Source organism: Terrapene carolina, unplaced genomic scaffold (assembly GCF_002925995.2).
Source record: "Terrapene carolina triunguis isolate 2854851 unplaced genomic scaffold, T_m_triunguis-2.0 Scaffold194, whole genome shotgun sequence".
NCBI classification, from domain to species: Eukaryota; Metazoa; Chordata; order Testudines; family Emydidae; genus Terrapene; species Terrapene triunguis.
In genome coordinates this window covers 1,314,185-1,323,623 of record NW_020664545.1, presented here as the reverse complement: position 1 = coordinate 1,323,623, position 9,439 = coordinate 1,314,185, and positions in this window count along the sequence as shown.

The window sequence follows — 9,439 nt, the reverse complement described above, 5'->3', positions numbered from 1 at the left end:
AGAGACCCGGCTCCTCCTCGTGCTCAGCTTTCCTGGCCAGTTAGCTGCCACGAGCTACGATCCCAAGCTGCGAACTCAAACTACAATCAGGACTGGTAACTATCCAGCAGCTGCAGAACATTTTGGTGTGTGTGTGTGTGTGTGAGTGTATGTGTGTAAGCATTGAGGTATTTGCTAAGAGTTACAGATTAATAATAAATGTGGCATCTTTGTCTTGACCCCTAAAACGATCCTGTGTAAGTTTGTGGAACAACAGGGCGCACAGGGAACTCCCCAGGCCCCCCAGCACCGCAGTCCTTGGCTCCCCCCGGCAGGCTGCACAGCCCGTGCTGTCTGTCACTCCAATCCTTGGCTGCCAATCACCAGCCTTCAAGTGGGGCGAGACCAGCCGGAGCCGGGGTGAATTCCCCCAGCTTGGCAGCTGGCTGACTGAGGGAGGGGGCCTCAGGCAGAGGCAGGGACTGCGCTGAGTTGCCCTGGGGGTCTGGCAAAGGCGATGCTGGATTATTCCCTTTATTGCTCCTCTTTGTGGGCGCCGCGGTCTGCTGCAGCCCGGGCTCCGGGCCTGTGGCTGTCCGGCTCCAAGCCTGCTGTCAGCCGGGTGCTGAGGCCTCATTGCCAAGAGTGACCAAGCTGGGTGCCCAGCGTGGCCCTGGAGGGGCCACTCAGCACTTGCTGCAAATCCAGCCCCTTCGGAGTCTCTTGAACCGGGCACCCGAGGTCACCCAGCCTTTGGGAACGTAGCCCTGTCTCCTGGCGAGACGCGGACGCGGCACCAGGGAAGGAGGGAGCCAGTGGGGCGGTGGCTGAGGGCCGGGGTGATGCTGCCGCAGCCCCTGAGGCAGGAGCAGGGCCAGAGCTGTCCCTTGGGTAGGCGAATCGGGGCGACCGCTCCGGGCCCTGTGCTTTGGGGGGCCCGCAGGCTGGTGCAATTGGCCGGCGTGGTCGGTCCCGGAAGAGACTAATCCGTCACTTCCGCCCTGGGCCCTGCACCGCCCTAGGGACAGCCCTGAGCAGGGCCGTAGCTGCAGCTGCTCCGAGCATGGCCGGTTGGGGGCCCAGGCTGTTGGGTGCAGACACGCCCAGCGTGCAGGCTCTCGGGGCCACACCCCATTGGCGCAAACACGTAACCCATTGACAGACGGCTGGAAATCGCGGTGAGCTGAGTTAACTAGCTGGAGAAATGCGGAGGGTTCGTCACAGCCGCATCCAGAGCCCCCAGCCGGGAGCAGGCTCTGTGTTGCTGGGCCCTGTGTGGACTGACGTGTTCCCTGCTCCAGACCCAAGCTGCTGTGGGAACGGCTCACCCTGGCCGCGCCTTTCTCTGACTGCGAGCGCTCCAGGACTGACCCACGCAGCTCTGAATGCCAACTGGCCGGGGGGCAGAGGGCTGGCAGGCATCGCTTGGGTCTGGGGGGTGCTTTCTGGTCACCGGCGAGTGACGTGAGTTCTCCGATGAAAGCCGCCGTCCCCCCGTTTGTCCGTATCACTGTGAAGTGAAGGTACCGACACCGGGTGACAGTCTGTGGGCTTGTCTACACTTGAAACGCTACGGCTGCACGGCTGGAGCGCTCCAGTGTAGACGTGACCCAACGGGCGGGGTCTCCCCTCAGCAGAGACGGGGTCGGTCACCAGCAAAGGTCAAAACCAGGTTTCCTGTCAGACAAGGGAGGGTAAGCTGAGTATTGCCCCATTCACACTGGGTCCCCCCTCACCAGTCTGCGCCGAATGCAAACGCAGGGTTTTCAGATCCGGAGCCTTCAGAACAGCAGGGCGGAGAGACCCTGATCTGGTGGGGCAGATCACAGGTTTGACTTTAGCAGAAGGTGACCCAACCCTCCCCCCCTCCACCATTCGGTGGTAGATGCCCCCTCCCCTGCCCTGAGGGCTGCCTGCTCCTTAACTCACTGCCGAGCTACTGCAAAGTGCAATTTCAGGCCTGCCTCCTTCCAGCGACCAGCTATACAGGTGCCCAGGGCCAGGCCTGGGTGTGTGTCTGGGGGGGTTGTGTGCACATGCGTGTGGGGGATTGTGTGCACACGCGTCTGGGGGGGTTGTGTGCACATGCGTGTGTGTGTGTGGGGTGCACACGTGTGTGCAAACTGTACTTTGCAGTGGTGGTGTAGCCCTGTCGGTCCCAGGATATTAGACACACAAGGTGGGGGAGGGAATATCTTTTATTGGACCAATGTCTGTGGGTCAGAGAGAATCTTTCACGCTCCACAGAGCTCTTCTCCAGGGCTGGAGATCTGGCACTTGTCTCGCTCACCCCAGAAGTGAGTCCCAGACAGTATATTCCCTCACGCCCCTTGTCGCTCTCTGTGAACCGAACTACCAGTCGCTGCAGAGAACAGCGCTGAGTCGATCAATGCCCTGGCAGCAGCATCTCCTGCCCCGCCTCTCCCCTCAGCCATGCGGGACGGGTCCGGGGCCACCACGCCTGCTGGCCTGCCCCAGGAGCCATGCGCTGCCATGATGCACCTGGGCAGGCCTGGAGCCTGAGACTCCGCTGCCCCACTTCAGCCTGCACTCTTGGAAGTGAGCCAGGCTGGGGGGCCTGTGAAGGGCTTGGGGTGAGGCCCATCCAGAGCATGGGAGTCCAGCCCAGCAGGGGGTTGGGGAATCCGGCCCGGCAGCCGTGGTGCATTGTGCCAGCGGGGCTGGCTCCTGATGCCGGAGCGCAGCTCCCGTCACTCCCTGCAAAGCTAACGAGCCTCATTCTCTCCACAGCGATCCAGAGACTCCCCGGACCTTGGCACATGCAGCGCAGCACCCCATATGAACGCCATCAAGCGGCGTTTCTCGGGGACCCCGCTGCTGCCGCCACTGGCTTGCCGCCATGTGGCGCTCAGCGAGGCCAGCAGGCCCCCAGAGCCAGAGGGTCCCAGGGTCGTGTTCACCATCGAAGAGAGCAGGCCGAGCAGCGGCCAGGAGCCTGGCTTCTTACGGTAAGGCAGGCGCTTGGTGGGCCCCGTGCTCCTCGAGATCTCCCCTCAGGGCTGGGGAGAGCCTGGCCTCCCTCCTGATGGGGTGAGCTGGGGAGCTCTCTGCACTGACTGGGGGGCTCCTGGAGGGGCTCTCCGTCCTGGGCAGCAGAACCCGGCTCCCACGCTGCCGACCCTACCTGCTGAAAGGCCCAGGGAGGTGGAGAGGCCCATCAGGGCTCTGGCTCCCCCATTGCCATCTGCTCCATGAGGGGGTTTGGAGAGCCTTATGGGGGGGCATAGAGCCAGCAGGATTTCGGCCTGGACCCCAGTACCCAGCACGGTTAGTGGCGCTGCGTCAGGGAACACGGTGAATGGACCTGGAGCTCTGCAGACACGCGAGATGGAACGTGCCCGGAGGAGGGGTAGGGCAGGGCGGGGCCGGGGGGTGTCAGCTCATGGGAAGGCCGGGGTGTGTGCGGCAGGGCACATTATTAACTGGGGTTTCTGCCGGAGAGAGGCACAGGGAGGGGAAATGGCTGCAAAGCGTGGAGGGACCTCAATGCTTCCTGCAGTTTGTGTGGGCAGGTACTGCAGAGGTGGGCGTGGGGAACAGCAGGCCGGGCTGGTTCTCATGGATCGCGTTCAGAAAACGGTTCTGGTGGCCCAGCTGCTTCCCTCTGTCTCAGGACTGCAGAGTTCCTGACAGCACCTGAAGTAAAGCCAGAGCCGGCCTGTGGATTTTACAGCACGTTCCAATATTGCTGTTAAACCAGAAATCTTGGTCTTGAGGCTAAACTTCCCCAAGGAGCCCCTGCAGGACACTAGGAACGTACCCAACTGGACACACTCTGCAAACTGCCACTCCCAGAGCAGCTCAGGGTGATGCCCGCAGCCTGCCCCCGGCCACCCGTTATGGTGACATCACCATGCCTGGGGGCCCGATTGCTTCAACAGAGCCCTGCTCCTGCCCTCAGCCAGCGGCCCCTCCATCTTCTGCTGCTCATTAGCAGCCTGGCACCCATCCCAGGCAGCGCTCCCGGCTCCAGTGACTGGCTAACCTACTTGATATTCATTCCCCACAGATGTGTTCCCAAAAATCTATTGCCTTGCTTTGATTCAGCTCTCACTGATAGCCCGGCACATATTTCATGCTTAGTTTTCAAACTTGGCCAGGAGACGGAGCAGATGCACCGAGGGCTGGGCTGGGAGGGAATCCCACATTTGGAGCACTCTTCCCCTCCTGCCTGTGGTCCCCCTGGCACAGCTCCCTGACCCACACCGCCTCCCCCGCAGCGCCACATTCTTAATTTCCTTGTCAGGAATATTGATTGAGATTGTTCCACCACGGCAGATTGTCTCTGGCTGCTTCTCTGTGCTGGAGCCCGGCGCCTCGCCTGCCTCACGCACATTTTGGGGTGGTGCTGTTGGGTTTTAATTTCTTTTTGTGGCAAGAAAAACAAGTGGCAGCAGCCCCGCATTGCCTTCCCTGCCCCGCAGCGCGGCCTTGGTGCCAAGATTGGATCGGTGCTGCTTTTCATGTGGCTGATGGGAAACGACCGGGCCCCCAGGGATGCTTTTCACAGAGCAGAGCTCGGGACCACGTTATGCTACTGGTGACCTGCTCTCCCCGGACGGGGACCCAGCTGGGAAAGAGGGTGTTTGGGGCGGTTCTGCCCCTCTCGGTCGAGGCTGCTTTGTTTGTGGTTTTTGGCTTCGCTCCCCCGTTTTGCACCAAGGCTTGATGGCACCATCACCCGCCCCTCCGCTGGCAAACCGCGAGTCCCACTTGGCCGGGCCAGGGAGACGAATATGGGATGAAATCCTGGCTCCACTGAAGTTGGTGACAAACCCCCCATCACCTTCAGGGAGGCCGGGCTCCCACCCTCGCTGCATAAAGCAAATGCTTTCAATGTCCACGCGGCTGCTCGCCCTGCACACACCCCCTGCCGGCGCTGCTGAAGGACCAGGTGGCTGCTTTGTTTCAGACGGAGCAGGTGCCTGTGCTGCCCACATAGGCCTTCCCCATGCATGATCTAGTCCCTCTTGGCGGGGGCTTCACCTCCTGTCCACACAGCGGTTGCTGTCACATGAAAGTCCAATGTGAGGGGAGGTGGATTCTTGGCACCGTGCATGTCCCTGCTCTGCTATTGCCCTCTGCCACCTATCCCCTGCCAGGCATGCTCCCGTGCCTAGGACAGACAATGAGCAATAACCACCCCCGCTGTGCATTTTGTCTCAGAGAGCCTGGTGCTGACTGTAGGACCAGATGCCTCTGCCTTTGCCGGCTGGCAGTGAACTGGGTCTGGCCACGTTGCTTGTTTTAAGCGGAGCCCAGAGCTCTAGGCTGTGTCCAGCGTCTGCGTTTGGCCTGGCACCAGCCCGGGCATGGTCCTGAGGCCTGGCTCCCAACAGGGCCAGTCACAAGTTGCTTTGGGGGAACACGCGAGAATCTGGCGCTGGCCCATCAGAGGCATGCGGCTGTTCAGATGCAGTGCGGGAATTCCTGTCGGGCCCAAGCCCGAGCTCTGCCCATTGACCACACTTGGCTTTGGCTCAGGAGCCGTGCGCTGCATTGTTGCATGTGCCCCTCCGCTGGAGACGAGAGAAATCCCGGAGCCCTGCAGCCGTTTGGCCCCCAGCATGAGCTCAGCCTGCTCCTCCGGGCAGCACAGCACTGCCCGTTGGTCGGGGAGGAACAATGGTCAAGACAAAGACACAGGCAGTTGCACTCCCGTGACAGCAAATCATTTCCTTTCAAAATCACTCCTTGGTTATAACAATAGTTTCCCAAGCTAAGTTTGAGAGCGGCGCTGAGGGGAAAGGCTCCCAAAGCCACCACTAATGCTGGGGTGCGCCTGGCGTCTGCTGAGGATGGTGAATAAACAAACAGGACAATTAAGAGGACTAAGCTAGAGCCAGCTGAGCCCCAGAAGGACGGATCTCTGCTGTTCACAATGGTGCTAAACGTGGCACCGATCGGGAAAGCTTTGCACCCGCTCGCCTTCTGACCCAAACGTCACAGAAGTCTGAGGTTACCAGGCCTCCCATCTGCCAGTCTGTGGGACGCTCGCGGGGTGGGGGTGTTGGCAAGGGGCGTGGAAGTGAATGCGTGACGCCCAGTGGCATGATCCCAGGGCCGGCTCTCACCGGTGTTTGCCGATGTGCTGGATGTTGTGAGTGAAATCCCATAGACTGTGTGCCGCAGCTGCTTGGGCTGAGACAAGAAATGTGTCGCTGTGTGTCATTGGTAATGCCCTGCTCTCAACAGGTGTTGGGGTTTCCATCAGGTGGTAACATGCTGGTTGTGTGTATCCCACAGCACCGACCATGCTGGCAATCACCACAGCAGGTTGGTCCCAGAGACGGGGGGGTGACTTTGGGCAGGGAGAGGGGTTAATTTTGGAATAACTTGTCCAATAGGGATGTCTCCCCTTCACCCAATCCCTTAATGGCTGCTTCCATCCCGAAGCAGAAGAGTTCACACCCACCAATGTGTGTTTATTCTGTCTCATCTAAATACGGGTGTTCTTGGTCAAATGAGCGTCTAAACCTTTGTTACCTGAAGCATTAAGTAGTGACAACTGCCACGTGCAGAGTACTGGTACTGCAGGGTGCTCCTGAGTGCGGAGTATTGATACTGCGGGGTGTAGAGTATTGGTGGTGAAGGATGCTGCTGCATACAGAGTAATGGTACTGTGGGGTGCTGGGTGTTGCTGGGTGCAGAGTACTGGTACTACGGGTGCTGTGGGGTGCAGAGTACTGGTACTCCAGGGTGCTGGGTGTTGCTGGGTGCAGAGTACTGGTACTATGGGTGCTGTGGGGTGCAGAGTACTGGTACTCCAGGGTGCTGTGGAGTCCAGAGTACTGGTACTAGTGGGACTGACGGGAGATTTGAGATAATGAGCAGACAAAGGTAAAGCCTTAATCTCTGCAGGGCTCTTTAGTATCGGGCTTTCATTGGCACGCAGCATTCGACAGCCCTGGGCACGTATTTATAGAGCCCTGGGAATAACACCTCAGCACAAACCTTGCCAATCGCTTGTTAGTCTCTAGGGGGATTGCAGGGCTGAGCGGAGTCCCCCGGAGCTGCTGGGCTTCGCTGTGTCCCGTCCTTGGGGGAAGTCTTTCATGCCAAGAGGGGTGATGGCGCGTTCACGCCTCCCCAGCCCCGGTAACCAGGGGGAGGGATGCACGTGGCGGGAGACCCAGATGAGCCGTGTGTGTGCACTGGAGTTCAGCACATGTGATTCCCGTTGAAGGCAACAGGCCAGGCACCTTTGTCAGTATTTCACTCGACACACCCACAGCCCAGCGGGGCTCTGCCTGTCTCCCCGAGGGGAGGCCGCTGCAGGCCGTAGCGGAGAGGCTGCCGCTCAGCATGGGCACAGTCACATCTCAGCTCGTCCTGAGTGTCTGCGGCTGGGCTCACTGAAGAGCAAAGGACAAGGCTCTTGCTTAGGTCTGGGGCCGGGGGCCTGCCCCCTCCCCGAAGCCTTAATCCGTCATCTCAGCCTGTGAGCACCAACGGGACTAACAGACTGTCACGGAGTCCCCGGGCCATGCTCTGGAACTGCTCCCCACAAAGCCAGGCAGGACTTTGGGGAGCCTCCTCTCCCTCGGAGCAGACTGTCTTCAGGGCAAGAAGCTCATACAGCTTCACCTCCTGGGTCTCTCCTGGGAGCATTTAGCATATGCCCCTCCGTGTGCTTCCCGCAGCGAGTCTGCCCAGGTGGGGTCCTGGGGAAGCCAGAGGGTCCTGCACACACACCCCCACTTCGCAGTCAGACGTGACTCTTAGCCAGCCAGTAAAACAGAGGTTTATTAGATGACAGGAACATGGTCTAAGACAGAGCTTGTAGGTCCAGAGAATGGGACCCCTCAGCCGTGTCCAGTCTGGGGCCCAGCGAGGCAGACACCCACGTCTGCCCTCACTCCCCATCCCCAGCCAGCTCCAAACTGAAACCCCCTTCAGCCCCTCCTTTCTGGCTTTTGTCTCTTTCCTGGGCCAGGAGGTCACCTGATCTCTTTGTTCACCTTTAGCTATCCCCTTGCAGGGGGAAGGCCCTAGCCATTTGTTGCTAAGAGACAGATTGTGCACACTGGAGACTTAAGAAATGCATAGGGGAAACTGAGGCACCCACACAGTATTCACAGGAAACATTAAGAACAGTCCCACTTCGTCACACAGACACATGCAGAGCGCCAGGCTGCCTGTGGAGCCCAGGGGCGGCGGGGCACAGGCGCTGGCCGAGGGATAGCGAAGGACGTGCGATGCCTGAGCCTGGTTCTGCCGCTGGCTCTCCTTCACGGAGGCCAGGGGGTCTCCTGAATTGAGCCCAGTGCCAGCAGGCCCAGCGTGGCTGACAGAGCAGGAGCGTGGGCAGTGCAGCCTGGCGCCGCCCTGTCCCTCCCGCCCATGGGGCCAGGCAGAGCATGGGGCACAGCAGCAGGATCTGCTCCTGAGGCCCCTCTGCCCGGCCCTGGCCTCTGGCCATGGAAGTTACAGACCCCAGGGGTAGGAATAAATGGTCAGTTTTCAGAATGGAGAGAGGTAAATAGTGGTGTCCTCCAGGGGTTTGTACTGGGCCCAGTTCTATTCAACATATTCATAAATGATCTGGAAAAAGGGGTAAACAGTGAGGTGGCAAAATTTGCAGATGATACAAAACTACTCAAGATAGTTAAGTCCCAGGCAGACTGCGAAGACCTATGAAAGGATCTCACAAAACTGGGTGACTGGGCAACAAAATGGCAGATGAAATTCAATGTTGATAAATGCAAAGTCATGCACATTGGAAAACATAATCCCAACTATACATACAAAATGATGGGGGTCTAACTTAGCTGTTACCACTCAAGAAAGATCTTGGAGTCATTGTGGATAGTTCCCTGAAAACATCCTCTCAATGTGCAGCAGTAGTCAAAAAAGCAAACAGAATGTTGGGAATCATTAAGAAAGGGATAAATAATAGGACAAAATATCATGTTGCCTCTAGATAAATCCATGGTTCGCCCACATCTTGAATACTGCATGCAGATGTGGTCGCCCCATCTCAAAAAAGATATATTGGAATCAGAAAAGGTTCAGAAAAGGGCAACAAAAATTATTAGGAGTATGGAACGGCTTCCGTATGAGGAGAGATTAATAAAACTGGGACTTTTCAGCTTGGAAAAAAGACGACTAAGGGGAATATGACTGAGGTCTATAAAATCATGACTGGTGTGGAGAAAGTAAATAAGGAAGTGTTATTTACTCCTTCTCATAATACAAGAACAAGGGGCCACTAAATGAAATTAATAGGTAGCAGGTTTAAAACAAACACAAGAAAGTATTTTTTGACGCAATGCTCTGTCAACCTCTGGAACTCCTTGCCAGAGGGTGTTGTGAAGGCCAATACTGTAATGGGGTTCAAAAGGGAGCGAGATAGATTCATGGAGGGTAGGTCCATCAATGGCTATTAGCCAGGATGGGAGGGATGGTGTCCCTAGCCTCTGTTTGCCAAAAGCTGGGA